Raw genomic sequence first — 20,347 nt, 5'->3', positions numbered from 1 at the left:
AGGTATCTGTTGGAGGTTCGTGTTGAACTTGTGCTTGAAGTCTCCAGTTACAAAACTTCAAAATCTGGCTTAATGAGAAGAGTTCGTTGAATGACATTGATGTGGACAGAAAATTCCTTGGCTTTCTGTCAGCTGAATCTGCTGACTGGTAAGACTGTTGGGCAGGTCAACAGCCTTGTTGGTCATTGTGCTGTGCTAACAGTGGGACTGAGGGGGTGTCAGGAAATAATATAGGGCATTGGGAGGTTGGACGTGCTTACACTGAGGTGTTTTTGTGATCTGTGCGTATCACCCAAGGTAATCAGGTTGCTTCGGCTGAGAAGCTGGCTTTTGAGGCAAAAGATCAGAAGGAATAAAACATGCCAGCACCTGATGTATCTCCTCTTTTGCTCCGCTTCCATCTATGCTTGCTGCCTGCTCTTCTGATAAGTAATTCACCTCCTATATGCCTAATATTGTTAGTGCTAAATTTCCTGCTGCACCCAGACTGTTAGTTTGACCTGACCTCTCTGTTTATTACCAGTGAGTGAGTAAATGCACTGATTTTTTTTTTTTTTTTTTTTTTTTTTTTTTTTTTTGAGAGAGAGTTTTGCTCTGTTGCCCACACTGGAGTGCAGTAGCATTATCTCTGCTGCCTGCAACCTCTGCCTCCAAGGTTCAAGCAATTCTCATGCCTTAGCCTCCCAAGTAGCTGAGACTACAGGTGCTCCCCACCACAACTGGCTAATTTTTTGTATTTAGTAGAGATGGGGTTTCACCATGTTGCCCAGGGTTGTTTCGAACTGAGCTCAGGCAGATCTGCCTGCCATAACTTCCCAAAGTGCCAGAATTACAGAGGTGAACCACTGCACCCAGTCAATGCATTAATTTAAATACTTACAGCAGTTCTTTTGGAAGAATGGAAACAGAAAACTTACTCCTCATTCTATTGCGTTTTGCATGGTGAGTTCCTTTTTCTCTTGATTTTTTTTTGGCCACATTTATTATTTTTATTTTTTGCCATGGTAAAATGAAAGATAAAATTCACCACCCTTGCCTTTTTTAAGCGTACAGTTAAGTGGCATTAAGTACATTCATACTGGTGGAGGTACACTGATCTTCACCATCTGTGTCTAGAACTTTTTCTTCTTCTCAAACTGAAACTCTATACCCATTAAACAATAACTCTCCATTCCTCCAACCCCTTCCCCTGGTAACCACGGTTCTACTTCCCAGTCCTTATGAATATGCCTATTCAACGTAACTCATAGTGGAATCATAGAAGTTGTATCCTTTTATGTCTGGTTCATTTGGCTTAGCATAGTGTTTGTGAGGATCATTCTAGTAGCATTTGTCAGAATTGCGTCGTTTTTAAGGCTGAACAGTAATACTCTGTTGTATGGATATTTTCTTTATCCATTCATCTATTGATCGACATTTGAATTGTTTTTACCTTTTGGTTATACATAATGCCACTGTGAACACTGGTTACAAGTATGTTTAAATTTCTGTTTTCAGTACTTTTGAGTATGTAGCTAGAAGTGGAGTTGCTGAATCATATAGTAATTTTATGTTTAGCTTTTTGAGGAAGCGTCATGCTGTTTTCCACAATGGCTGCTGTACCCTACAATGCATGAGGATTCTGATTCCTCCATGTCCTTATATCCTTGCAAACACTTGTTATGTGTGTGTGTGTGTGTGTGTGTGTGTGTGTGTGTGTGTGTGTCTGTCTGTCTGTCTGTCTCTCTGTCTCTCTCTCTCTCTCTCTCTTTTATAATAGTCATTCTGATGGGTATGAAGTAGAATCTCATTGTGGTTTTGATTTGTACTTATGCATAGTTTTTTTTTAAAAACTGTGTTTAGGGCCGGGCGTGGTGGCTCAAGCCTGTAATCCCAGCACTTTGGGAGGCCGAGGCAGGTGGATCACGAGGTTGAGAGATCGAGACCATCCTGGTCAACATGGTGAAACTCCGTCTCTACTAAAAATACAAAAAATTAGCTGGGCATGGTGGCACGTGCCTGTAGTCCCAGCTACTCAGGAGGCTGAGGCAGGAGAATTGCTTGAACCCAGGAGGCAGAGGTTGCGGTGAGCCGAGATCGCGCCATTGCACTCCAGCCTGGGTAACAAGAGCGAAACTCCGTCTCAAAAAAAAAACCCAAAAAAACAAAAAACTGTGTTTAAAAAGAGTGTCTATATTTTTCATACTAGATCAGTTAATACTTTGTCATGTTCTCTTTCTGCCTTTCAAAGGACTGTTTTTTTTTTGTTTGTTTATTTTGTATGGACAAATTATAGTTGTAAATACTTAAGGGGGTACAAAGTGATGTAACGATTTTTTAGCTCAATGTAGAATGATTAAATCAAGCTACTTAACCTATTCATCACATCAAATATTTGACTTTTTTGTGATAACATTTGAGATTTTCTCCTAGTGATATTGAAATGTACAATATGCTATTATTGTATTTACCATGCGGTGTAATAGCTCTCTAAAAAGGAAGAAATTCTGTCATTTGCAACAACATGCATGGAATTAGAAAACATGCTAAGGGAAATATATGAAACAGAAAGGCATCACATGTTCTCACATATGTGGGATCAAAAACAATGGAACTCACAGAGGCAGAGAGTAGAATAGTGGTTACCAGGGGCTAGGGGAGATGGTGAGATGATGGTCAAAGGGTACCAAGTCTCAGGAGGAGTAAGTTCATTTATTTTTGAGATCTAAAATGACTAATTTTAATAGTTTTTTTCTGGGATCCATCCTGAAGTTACCAGTTTTCTGAAGAATAAGCATTTGAACCAAGAATCCAAATTCACCAGAGAAAGTAGAAGCACAGGGCAAAACTGGGTGTAGGCGCTCCTGAGGACACCACAGGAGGACTGTTGGGCTCCCCCTGTCCTGTTTTGGAACTCTGGGGAGATTTATCGGAGAACACACTTGTTGGAAGTTGCAGAATGTGGGAGAGACTCTGGTTGTAACAGGCAAGTTTCTGGTGAGACAAAAATGAATTAGAACCAAGACTAATGCCAGGCATCAGAGACAGCAAAATCATTCAGTTTATTATCCTTCCCCCAAGGCTGAGAGGTTTTTAAGTAGTTGGGAAAAACTTGGAAAGGGATAGGGAAAGCTTGAGAATAATTTAAAAACGTGTCCCCTGAAGGCCAGTTTGCTAAAAGCCCAGTTTTACCAAAAGGCTGAAGCAGTAATTAAAGCAAAAACCCTTTGAAAAGGAATCTTAAACTACCCCATTAACAGAGATTACAGGGTATGGATAGTAAACACCAGAGTGTTTAAAAGAGAGTAGTGACACAGAGATGAATGCCTTGTGAAAAGACGGATTTGGTCACCACAAATTATAGAAACTTTCAGAATATACAGAGAATGCTTGTAAGCAAAATAGAACTGTTCGTAGAACTGAGTTAAAAAGTGTTTTCTATAGAGTTTCATTTGTCCACATTATTTTTAAGAGTACAAGCTGAATATTACTTAAAATGCCATTAGGAAAAAAACTTGCACCCCTTTCCTAGGAAATGCTTTTTAACCTGAAGTTTTTGGAAAGAAATACCCGTTTCTGAGTATGATCTGAAAACACTGGCTCTAATAAGGTCTTTCTCTGAGAATTAATGCTTATCTTACAAGGCAGAAATGACAGGGGTGGTACTCAGCACTGGGGCATTGGGTATCAATGGTGAGCTCATCTGTGTTTCAGGAAAGAGCTGATCAGCCACATGTCAGTCTAAAAATTGCCAGATAGATGCAGTACTAAGCTGCATCCCAAGTCATCCCAACTGATTACGTGGAGACCTGCAGACTAGAGCAAAGAGAAAAGTGAATTGAATGGACCCGAGGGACTTTATCCTGCCTGTGGAACAAACTCCACTATGAGGTTGCAGGGGGTGACTTCTGGGATGGTACCTTTGTAAAGTTACTATAAACCTGTTGGTGGAAAAACCTTGACTAGATTCCACTCTGAATTCCAGTTGTAGAGGCAACATGAAATTGAGCACAGGAAAGACTAGGAATAGGAAGAACTGGGTTTCACACTCAGATTTGCCTGTCATTAGTCAGAGATTTCTGGAGTTGGTTGCCTTTCTGCAAGGATTGTAGGGAACCCTCCAATGCATCTTGTCTGTGGGGATATTTTGGGAACACCTAATACTGTGTAAGCATTGTTATTAGTCGGTAATGCAGCAAAACTGAAATGAAAGAAGAATCCCTGCCCAGCCCTGCCACCCCAGCAACTCATTTCCTCTTTTGGCATTACTTACGGTTTTCTTGTCAGTGGGCACACTTCTGTCAGTATTTTTGGCTCTGAGGAAGTCAGTGGAAGGAATGACTTCAAGGCTTTGAAAAATAAATTAATGGCTGATTGTGGACAGTGATTTGTCTTATCCCAAAGCCAGTAATGTTAGGTATTTGAACCAACTGCAAATTAATTGTCCTACTATACTTGCTACAGTGTTAGGGTTACAGGTGCAACCTAAGCACCATTGCTGTATCATTCTGTTTCTGGACAGTTAATAATGTGCAGCCGTTTTGGGTCAACAAATTGGTGCTAACCTGTCTGGGGAAACTCAAGTGCAATAGTGAGATGTAAATTTCCATCTACAGGCTCTGCAAAGGGGGGAATGTAGGAGTGACTACTTACTGTGTGAAATGTACAGACATGACTAAGAGTAGAGAGTTGTATATTCCGCCTCCCAAAACCCTTCCGCATGTGGCTTTCTCCAAAACCTTCTCAGAGGACACTGAATTCACCTAGGAACTTCGAGAAATGTGAGATGATTTAATTCTGTTGGCCGTGTGCCTTCCTGTTACTGATTATTTGCTTCCCTGGAGCTCATTTCCTTTGTACTGAGTCATGTGCACACAGAGAATACCAGGGAGTAAGGTTATAAAATAGTGTAAGTGTAAAGAAAAGGTTTGGTTCCCTTATTTTGCATGACGGTCTGTCAGTGTGCATTTTATCATGTTTATATGTAACTGTAAAGTAATTGCTGTTACTGTACTACTGTGTTTGATCTTACCCTGTGCCAAACATTAAGTGCTTTACATTTATTATCTCTAATGCTAAGTAACACTTTCAGGCTAGGTAGTTTTACTGATGAGGGAACTGGTGTGAATAGGTCAAAATAAACTGTTCTAGGCCATGCAGCCTGGTTTGAAATTACCTAATCACCTTTGTAAATCTCACAGGGCCTGAGCTCTTTAGGTTAAATCTGCTGCTTCCCACGTTTAGGGGAATTGGCTTAAGAAGTTCATGGAAAGTACTTGCCTGTTGAGACATGTCTTCTTAGTTACAAAGTGCTTTAATTGTTCTATGGGTATGTGAAACATTCTTCCCAGAAGCTGAAAGCCTCCTAGGGATTCCCTGGTTCTGTGTTTTGCCCATTCTTTAAGTCATGGATGCCCAATGTGAAGAGATCACATATGTTCATGATGCCCATGAACATCACTGTTGTGCTGTTGCTTGAAGGGGCACCAGGAAAAAGGATTGGCATCCTGGATTTTGTGACTAAATAGTTGATTTATTTGATAAGTGTTTTTCTCAATTCTTTTTTTGTTAGTTGCTTCGTTGAGGTATACTTTAGATGCTGTAAAATTAACTTGTTTTAAAGTATAGACTGAAAAGATTTTTTTTTGTGGGGGAGTTTTCCTTGGGACACAGGATTTTGCTTGGTCACCCAAGCTGAAGTGCAAGAACATCATGTTGGCTCATGGCAGCCTCTGCCTCTGGGCTCACCTCAAGCCATTCTCCCATCTCGGGCTCCTGAGGAGCTGGGACTATAGGCATGCACCATCACGCCAGGCAAATTTTTGTATTTTTTGTAGAGACTTGATTTCGCCATGTTTCCCAGACTGTTCCTGAACTCCTGAGCTCAAGCAATTTGCCTGCCTAGGCTCCCAAAGTACTGGGATTATTGGTGTGAGCCACTGCACCTGGCCTTGAATGATTTTCAGCAGATTTACAGGGTGGTGCCACCATTACCACAATCTAATTTAGAAATATTTCCATTGCCCCAAAAGAAACTTTGAAACAGTTTTCTCAGTTTTAAACTGCTCTTTTAAGGTACCCTTCTCTGATACGCTATCCGATCTGGCTATGAAGAGGAAGAAATCATCTTTAAAATTATTATTTAACTTTTTTTTTAATTTTAATTTTTATGGGTACAGAGTAGACATATATATATTTATAGGGTATATGAGATGTTTTGGTACAGGCATGGAATGTGTATTAATTCATTATGTAAAATGGGATATCTGTTCCCTGAAGCATTTATTTTTTGTGTTACTAACAATCCAATTATATTATTTAGTTTTAAACAATACAGCATTCTGCATATGTCAGGCACTGTTCTAAGTGCTTTATGAAGATTAACTCATTGAATTTCTTGATTCCTCATGACATGATTTGAGAAAGATACTCTTAATATTTGTATTTAGGCCAGGCGCGGTGGCTCACGCCTGTAATCCCAGCACGTTAGGAGGCCGAGGCAGGCGGATCACCTGAGGTTGGGGGTTTGAGACTAGCCTGATCAACATGGAGAAAACCCATCTCCACTAAAAATACAAAATTACCTTGGTGTGGTGCACATGCCTATAATCCCAGCCTCTTGGGAGGCTGAGGCAGGAGAATCGCTTGGACCCGGGAGGGGGAGGTTGCAGTGAGCCAAGATTCGTGCCACTGCACTCCAGCCTGGCCGACAAGAGCGAAAACACTCCATCTCAAAATTTTTTTTTTTTGTATTTTACAGATGGAGAAACAGAAGCATAGAAAAATTAAATAGATTGGCCAGTGTCACAGGGCTGGTAATGGTGGAGCTGGGAATCAAAACCTGTTATTCTAAGCATTCTAAAGTACCTGATGAGACCAGAATGAATGAGGGAAGCAGTAGTTAACTAGATAGATGGAAGGCATCAGGAAGAGTAAGGCAGTACCCTCTAGGCAACAGCCAGGCCTTCATATAGCCCTGGGTCTCAGATGCCTTAATACGGAATTGAGTAAGATCTGATAAATCCATCCCAGTGGTCTGCATGGCATTTGACAGTAATCTAGGATTCCTCTGTCCATTTACCCTACTCCCCTTTGCCTTGATATCATAGGGAGCAACACATGCTTTGATGGACTTTTGCTTTCTATACTGGACTTCAAAGAGCTAGAGTGATGTGCTTTTGAGGTCCCTTACCTGAGGGGGGTTGGGGGTTTGGGATGTTTTTGTTCTGGTCAGAAGGTCCTTGGTGTGATGGTCTGAAAAGCCTGATCTGGAATGATCTGTGGGGGGAACTGGGCCCGTTGCCCCTTGTCCTGAGCCCACCTCCTTCCTCTTCTGCAGTTGGTTGTATTATGGTTGGTGTGCCTGCCCATTAACCTTGCCTGTTTTGAAGCCTGGGACCCTCTGTTTAGGGGTTGGCCTTTTGATCTCCTAAGGTGCTAGGATTCTGGGGAGGGAAGCTCAGAAGGTTGGTATAGTGATTAAGTTAAGCTGTTCACTAAAAATTACCTTTCTTTGAAGTGGGAATTTGGAAGATAGCAACCATCATAGTAATTCCCTCTTGGCCCCAAAGGGAAAATGACCACTCTAGTTTTTGTTTAGCATTCCCCGTCTTTAGGGCACAAAAACCTTGTAGAAGTACTGGGTAGCACAAATGCAGGAACCCCATGCTAAGAGTGCGTCTACTTTTGTATTTAGTAAATATAATGGATTAGCACATTCTGGTGGAAGGAAAATTTGACTCTGCACACTTAATGTGTAATGGTACTTGGGATTTCGTAATTGATTTGCTGCTTGTGTTTTTTGGGCCTACCATCTTTTTATTCTGCCAAGTTATGCCCCTCCATTTGCTTCTGGCAGACTTTAATCCTGTTCAGGGCCTTTTTAACTTATCAAAGGTCACAAGAAGGTACTCAAGAGGGAATCAGAATTGAGTATGTGGAATGCAGGGTAATCTGTCAAAACTGTTAGAATATATTAAAATCTGGAAAATGGCTAAGCTTGAGACATTGTGTCTGGTATAAACACATCAGGTGCCTGTGGAAACGTTTTGATTAAGCAATGGCATTGGTAGAAGGGCACTGAGTTTGTATTGTTAATTCACTTTTAACTTTTCATATATCATTTTTGTTCTAGTTGTAAACTGGAAGAAACTTTTCGAGCTGAAAGGAACTTTAGCAAACCTTCAAAATCAACCTGTTAATTTTACATGCATAGGCTTTGAAACCTAAGGATGGTCAAGTCAATTTTCCAAAGTCCTTTAAAGAGTTAGATGAAATGAGCAGCCCAGTTTTCTGGGTAAATTTTATGGTGCTTTTTCATCCCGAAAATCCAATATGGACCTTATTATAAAGCTAAAGACGTGTCTGTGAGATCTTACTTTCTAGGTAAGAGTGCTGTGTGCTACTTCAGTAATGGAATTAGAGACAGAGCCATTTGAGTTGGAGTAACTGCCAAGTCTTATAATTTCCTTCCATTCTGACCTGGTGATTAATCCTAAACTGGGCTTCAGGATTCTCATGCAGTGTGATAGAAACGTTAGTAAAATCTCTGTACATGGCAGTTATAGAAACTTGTTTATTAGTATTTTCTGACAATTGTTCTTAAATTTCTTTGGCTTAATTTTCAAACAGAAACCAAAAATAAAAGTAAGCGATTGGTAGTCTTTCTTATACTTGTACTAATTATACTTCCTTTTAATAATCAAGAAAGTATTATAACAAAACAGATCTGGCATATCTTAATATGTTCTAGTCATGTTTATACCAGGTATTTTTATTGTGAAACATGCTCCAAACATAGACAAAGGGTGTCTTGTCTATAACATTAGGAAGAGATGTGAACCCTCCTTTGGTTCATGTAAGTCCAGGTGTAATGCTTTTATGGTTTCCTGTGTGTTTCTAATCAGTGGTTCTTGACAGTTTCCAAATGACTTCCCCAACCCCTTCTCTCTGGTGTGAGCACTTCAGGAAACAAAGTTTATTAACTTTGGCCGGAATACACAGAGAGGGTTGCAGGGCCCTTTAGCAATGTCCTGTAAAAGATTCTCTAGCCTTGTAGATTGTATATATCCTCTGTTAGCCTTTAGGTATACATCGTGATAGATTTATGGTAGGGATATGTCATTTCCAGGATGATGAAGATGTTTTAACATCTACCTCATTGTGTTACTTAAAAATATTTAAGTGTTATGGCATCTGAGTAAATGGAGATGGGTGATAGGGAGAAAGGGAATGAGGCAGAGAAGCTCAGGGTTCTTCAGGCCGTAGGGGACCTTGAGCTGTGTGTCATTGGCTGTTTGTTTTTGTGTAGATGTCTGTGGCTGAGATGCTCTCCAGAATAGCTATCGGAATAACAGCTGTTGTTAGGAGTAAGTCAGACAGGGTACTTGCGTATCTAGAAGACCTTTTAAGCACTGGTAGCAGCCTAGACAAGCAGCCAGTAGGAAGACATGACAGTGGCCCCATCGGTTGTGGTTGCCGTAGTACTTAGTATGTTGTATGGCTTGCTTAGAACTGCGTTCCGAAAACAGGAGCCATGTGACTGTATGCTTTCAGCACTCAAGCATTGTTTGTATGTACAGTTCTTGAAAATTCATCTCACTTTTTCAGGTGAATATGTACTCAGCCTTGATGTGAAATGCTTTCTTTTGATATCAGTGCAGATACTGTGGTTCTAACTTCATTAGTCAGAAGTGGGGCCCAGATACTGGTGTTTTTTCAAAGCTCCCCAGATGATTCTGATGGGCAGCTGATATTGAGATTTTTTTTTTTTTTTTAAGGAACACCGAGACATCTAAAGCAACAATCTGTTTTGCATTTGTACGGTACTTGGTATTTAGAAAAGCTGTTTATAGCCTATTCCTGTTGTCAACTTGAATTACCATAAGGAAATATATTTAAAGGAGAGCCTTATCACCTGTTTGCATTAGGCAGTGGTCTCTAAGAAGCCTAACAGGTATTTGTAAGGAAAGTAAATTTTAAGCACAACTGATCCAGCTAAAGAAATACGTAACAAAATCAAGCACTTGTGGCTCCTACTCTTCCTGCCTTGCCCCTTGGTCTCTATCTCGCGGCTCAGATGGCATGTAATAGCAAGCCAGTGTTTTTCTATTACAAAACCCTCTTCCAACTCCTGGTAGGAGAGGATTGTATCAACCTGCTTTGTTTCTCCTACTCTGATGTTGGAATTGTTAGGAGCAGGAAATTATTCTGATGAGGGCCCAAACCAGCATAAAATGAAAATCAGTGCCAGTAACCACTGGGTCCTAAAAGATACTTACTGGAAAGAGGGAAACCAGGTGGGAAGTTTAAAAGCAGAGAGAATTTAATGTGTTAAAAATGTTTGGCTGGGTGCGATGGCTCATACCCTGTAATTCCAGCACTTTGGGATGCTGAGACAGGTGGATCACTTGAGGTCAAGAGTTTGAGACCAACTTGGTCAACATGGTGAAATCTCATCTCTACTAAAAATACAAAATTAGCCAGGCATGGTGGCATGCATCTGTAGTCCCAGCTACTCAGGAGGCTGAAGCAGATGAATCACTTGAACCCTGGAGACAGGTTGCAGTGAGCCGAGATCACGCCACTGCAACTCCAGCCTGGGCAACAGAGTCAGACTCTGTCTTAAAAATAAATAAATAAAATAAAATAAAATAAAATAAAATCATTTTCTGTTTTACTTTCCATTATTGTCTTTTTTTTTTTTTTTAAAGCAACATAACATCTCTCTTAAAAATGAGACTGAAACTTTCAAGGTCATATGTGAAATGAAAACTTTTCAAAAGGTTAGAACATGTGAAGATAAGACTTCCTCCTCTTCATGTCAGTTCTATTCCCCAATATTAATGTTTGAGGTAACCTCTATGAAGCTTCTCATAAATCCTTTCAGAATTGTGTATGCATTCAAGTGGGGCCCCTGGGATTGGACATATGGATTGTGCTTAGATTACAGCAGGAATGACTCCTCCTAGGCTTGTGCAGTGCACACACCCTTGGCCACATGTGGTCACCTTATATGCAGAGTGTACTCTATCTTTAAAACAATAGGATTACGCTCAGTGTACTGTGCTATACCTTGCCTTTTAAATTTAACAGCATATAATGGAAACTGCCATTGTCTTTAAATGACATTACCATACTGCCAAATTGCCACATTCCCCTTTATAAAAGGCAACCCCAATTTAAATTACCAGTGGTGTATGGGAGTACCTGTCTCAACCCATTCTTGCCAACTTTGCGTTTTATCAAACTTGAAAAACGTTTGCTGATTTTGGTAACATATTCGTTCCAAAAATGTTTTAAGTGACTTCTGCCTGCAAGGCTTTGTGCTGTATGCTGTAAAATGAAAGCAAATCAGAACCATGCTTTCTTCTTTTCTAGGTGTCTGTGGTTTAGTGGCAGTGAGGGACAAAAACCAAGCAAGCAAACGACAATCTACCATTATTTTATGTACAAATTTATCATGGAAACAAAGGGGTATCTGTAGTAAGCCATTGTGGTTTAATGTAAAGTTTAAAATGCCATAGAAATATGGCTTATTCCTCTTTGTGTTGCCTGCAGTATTTTTCTTCTCATTTGTAAATGTATTTTGCATTTATTTTCTTGATGTCTCCTGGGTTAGCTTATTGTATAATTTAAGAGTCTTTTTCCTTTTGATGCATTAAATATATGGTAGATAGCCAACCTTTTAAGAACTTTCTTTTAAAAACTTTCCTGAAATGATACCATTTTATTCTTTTTGAAAGGAATTCTATAGAGTATCAAGGGAGGTTGGAAATTTTCTAGTATTTTGATATAAGAATTTATAGAAAACGCTGTGTTTTGACTAATTGTGTTCTGTAATTCTGTGATGTGGCTATTGGTCTTAAGTCATTAAGTGACTTTGGATAGATATAGTTTGAGTTGTGGGGTAGAAAGTGTTTCTAGTTATAATAGTATGTCACATACCTCAAGGTCTAGTCTAATGTCTGATGCTATTTTTCTGGTCTGTCTAGAGATTGATCTAACACTGCTGCATGAAAATAGTTAAAGCTTGCATGTTCTCACTTATAAGTGGGAGCTAAACAATGAGAACACATGGGCGCATGGTGGGGAACACCACACACTGGGGCCTGCTGTGAGGGAGGAAGGAGGTGGGAGGAGGGAGAGCCTCAGGAAGAATAGCTAATGGATTCTGGGCTTAATACCTGGGTGATGGGATGATCTGTGCCATGATTACCGATGTAACAAACCTGCACATCCGGCACATGTACCCCCAAACTTCAAATAGAAATTAGAAATTTTAAAAAGCCTTAGAGGAACAGAAAAAAAAAAAAAAGAAAGAAAATGGTTAAAGCTGAAGACAGCATGCAGTATCTAACCAAATGTGTCCATGCAGAGCTGTCCCTTCCTAAGCCGGTGCCCTCACCTTAACACTCTGTGTAAACTCTTGATCCTTTTCTAGAGCCTGGTGAAGATCCTAGCTGTGGGAACTAGAGAATGAACTGGGAGTGACTTCCTGCTTCTAGTGATTCATTTTTCTTTTCAGCACCGTTTCAGAGATAGAGGCTTTACTGAAATTTAAAGAAAGACTAAAAACTTAGTATTTCAATGTGCCAGCTATTGCTGACTTGCAGTAAAGAACTGTTGACAAATTAATGTGGTGGATATTTATGGACAGATGCTTAGATGGCCCACTTCTGGTGTGTGTGTGTGTGTGTGTGTGTGTGTGTGTGTGTGTGTGTGTTTCCTTTCTTTTCCCTTCTAAGGCTTCTGTGGCATCTATCTTCAACTTGTCTTCAATTTTGGGGAAATTCTCTTTTATTTTTAATTTCTACGTTTTTAGAAATTGATGCTCTCAGATTTGTCTGAATTGACACTGTATGATGGGGATCTAAGAACTGATTTTGTCCTTGGAGGCCATGAATGTTACACTAAGCAGGTGGAAATTCCTGTGCTATAGTTTTCTTCTCTGTAATAAGAAGGCGCTGGGATAAATAACCTGACATCTTGTTTATTGAGCCCAACAGTTCTATGCTTATATTGCCTTTACATGTCTATCTTGGATCTTCAAAGATGTGGCATAGGTGATGGGTTGATAGGTGCAGCAAACCACCATGGCACACGTGTACTTATCTAACAAACCTGCACATCCTGCACATGTACTCCTGAACTTAAAAAAAAAAAAAGTGGCAGCAGATGTGTTCTCTGAGCAATTGATTATGTTGAAATTTTTATAATACTGGTTTAATCAAATTATGATTAATTATCCTTTCACTTGCAAAGTAAAGTGGTTTTCATTTTCTACGTGGAAGTCAAGAGACTGTACTGTGCTTGAGTTTTGGAAATGCGTTCTCACATTAGTCTATTTTAAAACTTGCGAGCAGGTGATCCTTTGCCTCTTCCTTCACAGATAGCACTGGGTCGCCAACATACACTTGTGTGCACACTCACCTTTTTTCTTCTGTTTATTAATGTTCTCTTATAGGCAAAATGAACACGATGCTTGAGGGTGCGTTATTTCATTTAGTTGGGGATGAGTGAAATACCATTTTCTAATGGCCTTCTGCATGTGTTAGAGCCCAGGTCTATGGGGTATGTTGAAGACGTGAACCTTGTAATGCAAGTTAATGTTTATATACCTACTTTCACTTCCATTAATCCCTTTCTTTAAAGGTTGATTAAAGGTTTATTTCAGGTGGGGCATGGTGGCTCACACCTGTAATCCTAGCACTTTGGGAGGCCAAAGCTAGCAGATTGCCTGAGCTCAGGAGATTGAGACCACTCTGGGCAACATGGTGAAACGCCATCTCTGCTAAAATAAAAAACGTTAGAGGGGCATGGTGGCGTATGCCTGCAGGCCCAGGTGCTGGGGAGGCTGAGGCACAAGAATTGCTTGAACCTTAGAGGTGGAGGTTGTAGTGAGCCAAGATCACACCTCTGCACTCCAGCCTGGGTGACAGAATAATACGTACTCTGTCTCCAAATAATATATATGTATTTCAGCAAATTCTGGAATTATGTCCTATCCTCCCTTTTTTATTTTTGCTGATTGATGGTTAAAAGTGGACCTTTAAAAAATGTAATTCCGAGATTGCCTTGCATCTGTTTTGAATGGTTGTGTTTTGCTTTACAAGGGACAAAATGACTTTTGGGGCCAGATGCTCAGCTGACTTTTTTGTTTGTTGCTTTCTGCAGGGATCTGGAGAATAATGGTCCTTTTTAAGGCCAACTGTTATTTTCTTTCTCACACAAAGGAAAAAGAGATCACCTTTAGGAACCACTGCTTTAAATCATCTTCTTTGAGTATTAATTCTCTGTGTCTTCCCCAAAAAATGGAGAAAATAATCCCCACCCTCATAGGCTAATTATAAGGCTCAGTTGTGATAATGGTGAGAAAACTTTGAAAATTAGACTTCAGAAAAATTGAGTTAATCTAGGATTATTTATCAATGTCTTAGTAACCAAAGGTTTAACATGTGTTTTGTCTACCAGTTGGTTGCATGTGTACGGTTAATCCAAAGGCTCAGGTTTTCAGCAAATGGAGAAAGATTACTTCTTTATGGATCACATTATGAGATGAAACGCATTTCATTCTATCTGCTGAAAAAATAGCAACATGGTTTTGAAACCGTCGTGATTTTATATTAGTCACTAAACATCAAATTTTTATGTTAAAGTGCCCTAATTTTGTGGTTTTATATAAAACTTGGAGTACCTTGGCTAAACAGGAGAAAGTACTGTGTCACGTATCTGTTTTAAAGATGAAATCTAAGCCTGGCATTTAGGGTCATGCCTGTAATCCCAGCACTTTGGGAGCCTGAGGCAGGAAGCTTGCTTGAGTCCAGGAGTTCAAGATCAGCCTGGGCAACATAGAGAGACCTGATCTCTACAAAAAATAAAAAAAAAATTAGCCAGACCTGGTAGCACATGCTTGTAGTCCCAGCTTCTTGGGAGGGAGAATAGTTTGAGCCTGGGAGGTCAAGGCTTTGATCACACCACTCTAGGCCTGGGCAACAGAGTGAAACCCTATCTTTTTTTTTTTTTTTAATGGCTGAAAATTTAAATCTGAGATGGATTCTGAATATTTTTAAGCAAAAATTTTATCTCTCTGTTATCTGTGTGTATATGTATATTATACACATATAGTTTTATGTAATGTGGTTTATGTGATTGTTATTAGTATTTGGCTAATGTCTATTTAAAAGAAAAATTGGGCCCACATGCCGAATATGTGTTTTCTCCTCATAAATAAGGGACTGGTGGTTGGCTGCTTTTTTTTTTTTTTTTTTTAAGAGTCTCAGACAATTCTGTCTTCATCTCCACTTTGCTCCAATTCTGGCACTGCTTGTATGGATTGAGCATGTGAAAGCTTGACATCATGATTCAATCATTCTCTGATTTTGCAATAATTCAAAGCAGAGAGGAAGCATTGTGAGAGAATCGTGCCAGTTTTCTTAAGGTCCGATACACCCATCCTAATTTATAGTATTGTTGTAAAGATGCAGCAGGAAACACACACACACGCACGCACACACACCCCAGTGAGACATCTGAAGGGATTTGGCTGCCTCCCGTTTCTTTCCTGTCTCCTCCCTTTGTTTCCAGATGCATCAGCAGATGGCTGTCCAAAGCTCTAAATTTGTACCTTGTGTGACCTTTAGCCTGGAGAAAGGCAAATCTCTTCTGAGGATAGACTTCCCTGCCATTGGAAGTAGACCTTCTGTCAGTCGTTATAAATACACTTGTCTTTGGATGTTCCTTCTGAGGTTGAATTGGCATGGGGGCCATTAATTAAACTGTAGCCTTTCTTGGGACTCTAACAAATTTTAAAGATGAGTGAGGCAACATTGGAGGTGCTCCCTGATAGTCCTGCAGTTTAGGATAATACAGGAGAAGCTCTGGATCCGTTTCCTGAGAGCTGGCTTCAGAAGTTTTCAGGTTGTATAGCAGGATGGCATGGACTTTGGAGTCAGGCAGACCCGGGTTTGAGTTCTGCTTCTGCCCTATACTAGCAGAGCTTACCCAAGGAGCTGTTAGCATTAAATGAGGAGGTATTTATCTATCTGTCATTTCCCAGAACTGATCCTGAACCTCATAGGTACTGAATAAATGGTAGGCCACTTAATTGTATATCACAAGAGCTCATTCTTAAATCTTTATTCAAGGACCGGAGGCCCTGAAACTAACTAATGAAGGAAACAGACATTGCCGTGTGCCACCAAGCAGAGGATCAGAAAAAGAATCTGAGAATCATTTTATTAGCACTTACAATTCACTGCCTTGTGTGCTTTTCAACTGTTGCAAGATAACAGTATATGAGAGTGTAGGTTGTCTTAAAGAAATTATGTGCTGTTGTTCATGGCAACTCATTTTAGGGGAGAAGTCATTTAGGTTACCATATGTTGGTAGAGCAGAAGACTTAAAAGTAGACAAAGGAAGTTGACATTATTGTGGAGGATAGAAAATGAACCCAATTTCTCTTCTCTTCCCACCACCAGACTCTGGGTGAGCTTGAGAATGGGAAGTCTTTTCTTTTGTGGAGTGAGTCAACTCTTTTTTTTTTTTTTGAGAAAGAGTCTCGCATTGTTGCCAAGTTGGAGTGCAGTGGTGTATCTCGGCTCACTGCAGCCTCCGCCTCCTGGGTTCAAGCAATTCTCCTGCCTCGGCCTCCCAAGTAGCTGGGACTACTGGTGCTCACCAGCACTCCCGGCTAATTTTTGTATTTTTAGTAGAGACGGGGTTTCACTATATTGGCCAGGATGGTCTCGATCTCTTGACCTCGTGATCCACCTGGTTTGGCCTCCCAAAGTGCTGGGATTACAGGCGTGAGCCACGGCTCCCGGGCATGAGTCAACTCTTAATGTAGTCTACTGCGGATATCAGGGTTGGTCTTACTGGAAAGTTGCATGTCGCTGGGCACAGTGCTTGGGTGAGAGATGACAGAGGAACAGCTGGACAAAGTAAATGGGGTGGTGAGAATAATGGCCTGGGGGTCCTTGGGAAAACTTGTCACCACTTTAGCTTGGCTGTGACTATTTACTGAACCAAGCTGTTCAGCCTGCTGATAGAGGCTGAGGGATAAAGCAGGCCACCTTTGCTTTTCTTATTACTGCTTTCTTCTAGTTCTTTCCCCATAATTGGCTCCACCCTTCTAAAGAAAAGGTTGTGGACAGCAGTGAGAGAAAAATCAGTCTCATATAGTCTGAAGAAAATCTTTGTGCTGCCTTGTTTTCCCCTAGCTTTGAAAATCTCGAATGCAAGGCCAAACAACAAATTATTATTAACATGATAGAGGAAACTGGTACTATTAATGTCATGTAAGGAGAAAGCCCATTTTGAGTAGAAACAGAAAGACATTTATGAAGGAAAAGCTGGCTGGGTAGGGCCAAACTGAGTAGTAGAAAATTTAACTCTACTTATCCCATTGAATTTTTTTAGAAGGACTCTTAAAATTGTTGGAAGTTGCTTAGTAATTAGTATAGTAGCCATTTACAAAATACACTCTGACCTAGAGCAGCAGGGGAGGGAGTCAGAGAGAAAGACTTTGTGCAGACTGTCAGAGCAGGAAAGTATGCCCAGTGAATTTCCATGTTAGGTCAGGCCCATGTAAAATTTACAAATGTCAGGGGGTATGGAGGAATAAAGGCATTAGCATTGTAGATGATCTGGTGGCCCTTTGAAAACTGTGTTTGGGGTTCATGTTTCTAGTTGCAGCTAAATCTGAATTTGAGGTTTTAATCCTTTTGAACCAAACTCGGTATCAGAATTAGGCATTTGATCTCCTGCATCTTATCCAGCACACAGAAACTCGAGTGCTTAGACATAATCTGGATCCCAGCTGGCTTTTGATTTTAGTTTCTGTGAAGTGATTAGTGATTAGGTGGCACCGTGGTAAGGGCAGGGTGCTGTGGTGGCAGGGTCTTTCCCCCATGCAGAACGGCCCCTGCAGAACACAGCAGTGAGTTTATTAACCAGCCTACTCCTGCTTGTCCCAGTGGGTTGAGAGTTGGTTTTTAGGTAGCTGATTCGTTTGTTATTGGCTGTAATTAGGCAGGTAGGCTTAGCTCCTTCAATTATTCATGCTACTTTGGGGAAGAATAAGCTGCTTATTCAGAGTTCCAGGGCCAGGATTTGGGTGGGAATTCTTTGGCAGGGCCAGCTGCAGGATTAGCATTAATGTGATACTAATCCCTGGGATGGCCCCTCAGAGCACTGTACCCCAAATGTTTGTTTTTCACAGCCGGGGTCCACAAACACGTGCTCAGTAATGTCCCACAGGCTGTAGCACTCAACATCTAGATGGCATGGTTTATGGCCAAGGAGCTTTGGAGCATTGGTCAAAGTCTCAAGCACAGAGATCAGAGATACGGTGTAGAAGGTGTTCTTATATTTAATCTCTCTGTGGAGGCATTGGAATCATATGGCCTAAATTTTTTGACTCAGATACCTACCTGTACATACATGTACACCCCTCACCTTGCTCTCTTTACACACTTGTTTAAGGGCAAATGAGGCCAGTTATGGTGGCTCACTGCTGTAATCCCAGCACTTTGGGAGGCTGAAGTGTGTGGGTCACTTGAGGCTAGGAGTTTGAGAACAGACTGGGCAACACAGCAGAACTCTGTCTTTCCAAAAAATCTAAAGGGCAAATGGGATGGATTTTATATATATATATGTAAATCATTTAGAATTTAATTTTTTTTGTATGCAGCAAAATTAATTATATTTAAATATTCCACATTGGTTATTATACCTGGGTAACTCTTTTTCTTCTGTCACTTGTGCTTAAGATTTGTCTTCACGTAAGGTAAGTACCTGCATACCATTACTGATGAGATGGCTTTCCATGTAGTTAGTGGGATGTACACTGATATTAGGAAGAACCTCAGACCAAGTATAAATGGCCCAAAAAAAAAAAAGAAAAGAAAAGAAAAGCCCTCACAAGTGATGGTGTATTGGTAAAAGTGGTAAAAAGAGATGAGAGATTTTCTAGAGCATCTCTCTTGAATATAGCGATTCCAGCATTTTTATTTTGTTCAAGGTGGGATTGAGAGATAAAGCTAGTTGAACTCTCAGGAAGTAAGAGAAAAATAGTTTAACGAACTAAATTGGTAATTCTGTCCTCAGCCAGTTGCTGTAATATTCTGGTGTTTTATTGTGTGATATTTTATAGGCGTTAGATCCTGACTGTCCCTTTCTAGACATATGTCAGGGTGCAGAGACTTTAGGAGGTGGCCCCCACCACAATGCTTCCTTGACCCAGCCTGGACTGTTCTTTAGAGCCCCAAAGATTGTTCCCTTCGTTTTATGTTTCCTCTACTCTTTTTATGTAGCATTAAGTGCTATAGCATGTGTACATAAAATGTTGTTTCTACTACCAGAAGACATGCTTAGTTTTTTTTTTTCTCTAATTTCGTTCACTGAAGATATCTCAAAAACAAAACACCATGCAGTATTGCAATCTGATGTTTGGTAAGTTCAGGCCTTTTCCAACTTCTTCACCCCATTCCTTTTTTTTTTTTTTTTTTTTTGAGACAGGGTCTGGCTCTGTCACCCAGTCTGGAGTGCGGTGGCATGATCTTGGCTCACTGCAACCTCTACCTCCCAGGATCAAGCCTGCTGAGTCGCTGGGACTACTGGTGCACACTACTATGCTTGGCTAATTTTTGTAATTTTGTAGAGATGAGGGTCTTAACTATGCTGCCCAGGCTGGTCTTGAATTTCTGAACTCAGGCAGTCCCCTGACCTCGGCCTCCCAAAGGGCTGGAATTACAGATGTGAGCCGCCTCTCCTGGCCTATACATATTAATGTAAAAGTTGGGAACTAAGTGGTATCTACTATAACACATCTCAAAATTTCAGTAGCCTGTTGTGAATCTGACCTAGAAGCTCAGCAGAGATGTTCTTGGTAGGTGGGTTGCCATATTTCTTTCTTTTTGTGCTTTACTGTCTCCTAGGACTTTGGAGTCCCGGATCTAGCTGGCCTGTGGAAAAGAAGAGGATGAAAACTCTCCGTTTCGCCACCTTTGCCTGGAAGTGATGTATGTCACTTCCTCCAGAGTTTCTGGTAGTGAGAGAGAGTTCCAATAACCCATCCTGCAACAGATAGACATGGCCTGGGAAATGTAGTCCTTGGTGGAAGCTACTTCCTAAGTGACAAGTTCATAGTATGAAGGGAGAGTAGGAATTTTGGTGGACAGGTAGCCCCTCTGTTCACGATATTTGTACATTTCAAGAATCTAGATTGGGCAGTGTCATAGTTTGGGCTGCAGTGACAAAAATACCATAGACTGGGTGGCTTCAACAACACATTTCTCACAGTCCTGGAGGGTGGAAGGCCAAGATCAAGGCACTGGTTGAAGGTACTTTTCCCGGTTTGCAGATAGCT

At 40.6% G+C, this 20,347-nt stretch overlaps 1 protein-coding gene across 12 annotated transcripts in view; it reads left to right on the top strand.

The window, feature by feature from the left end:
• Positions 1-20,347, top strand: part of FMNL2 (formin like 2) — a 320,067-nt gene that overhangs the window by 81,375 nt on the left and 218,345 nt on the right. Inside the window, exon 1 of one of the 12 annotated variants that reach the window (XM_074399686.1) lies at positions 579-20,000. The exons of the other annotated variants lie outside the window; for them this stretch is intronic. The gene's annotated coding sequence lies outside the window, so the exon portion shown is untranslated. Of the gene's footprint in view, positions 1-578; positions 20,001-20,347 lie in introns of those variants that run through there. 12 annotated transcript variants of the gene reach the window in all.

Source organism: Saimiri boliviensis, chromosome 5 (genome assembly GCF_048565385.1).
Source record: "Saimiri boliviensis isolate mSaiBol1 chromosome 5, mSaiBol1.pri, whole genome shotgun sequence".
In the NCBI taxonomy this organism is placed as follows: Eukaryota; Metazoa; Chordata; class Mammalia; order Primates; family Cebidae; genus Saimiri; species Saimiri boliviensis.
Note: the sequence above shows the minus strand (reverse complement) of the source record. Positions and strands in the feature narration are given on the sequence as shown.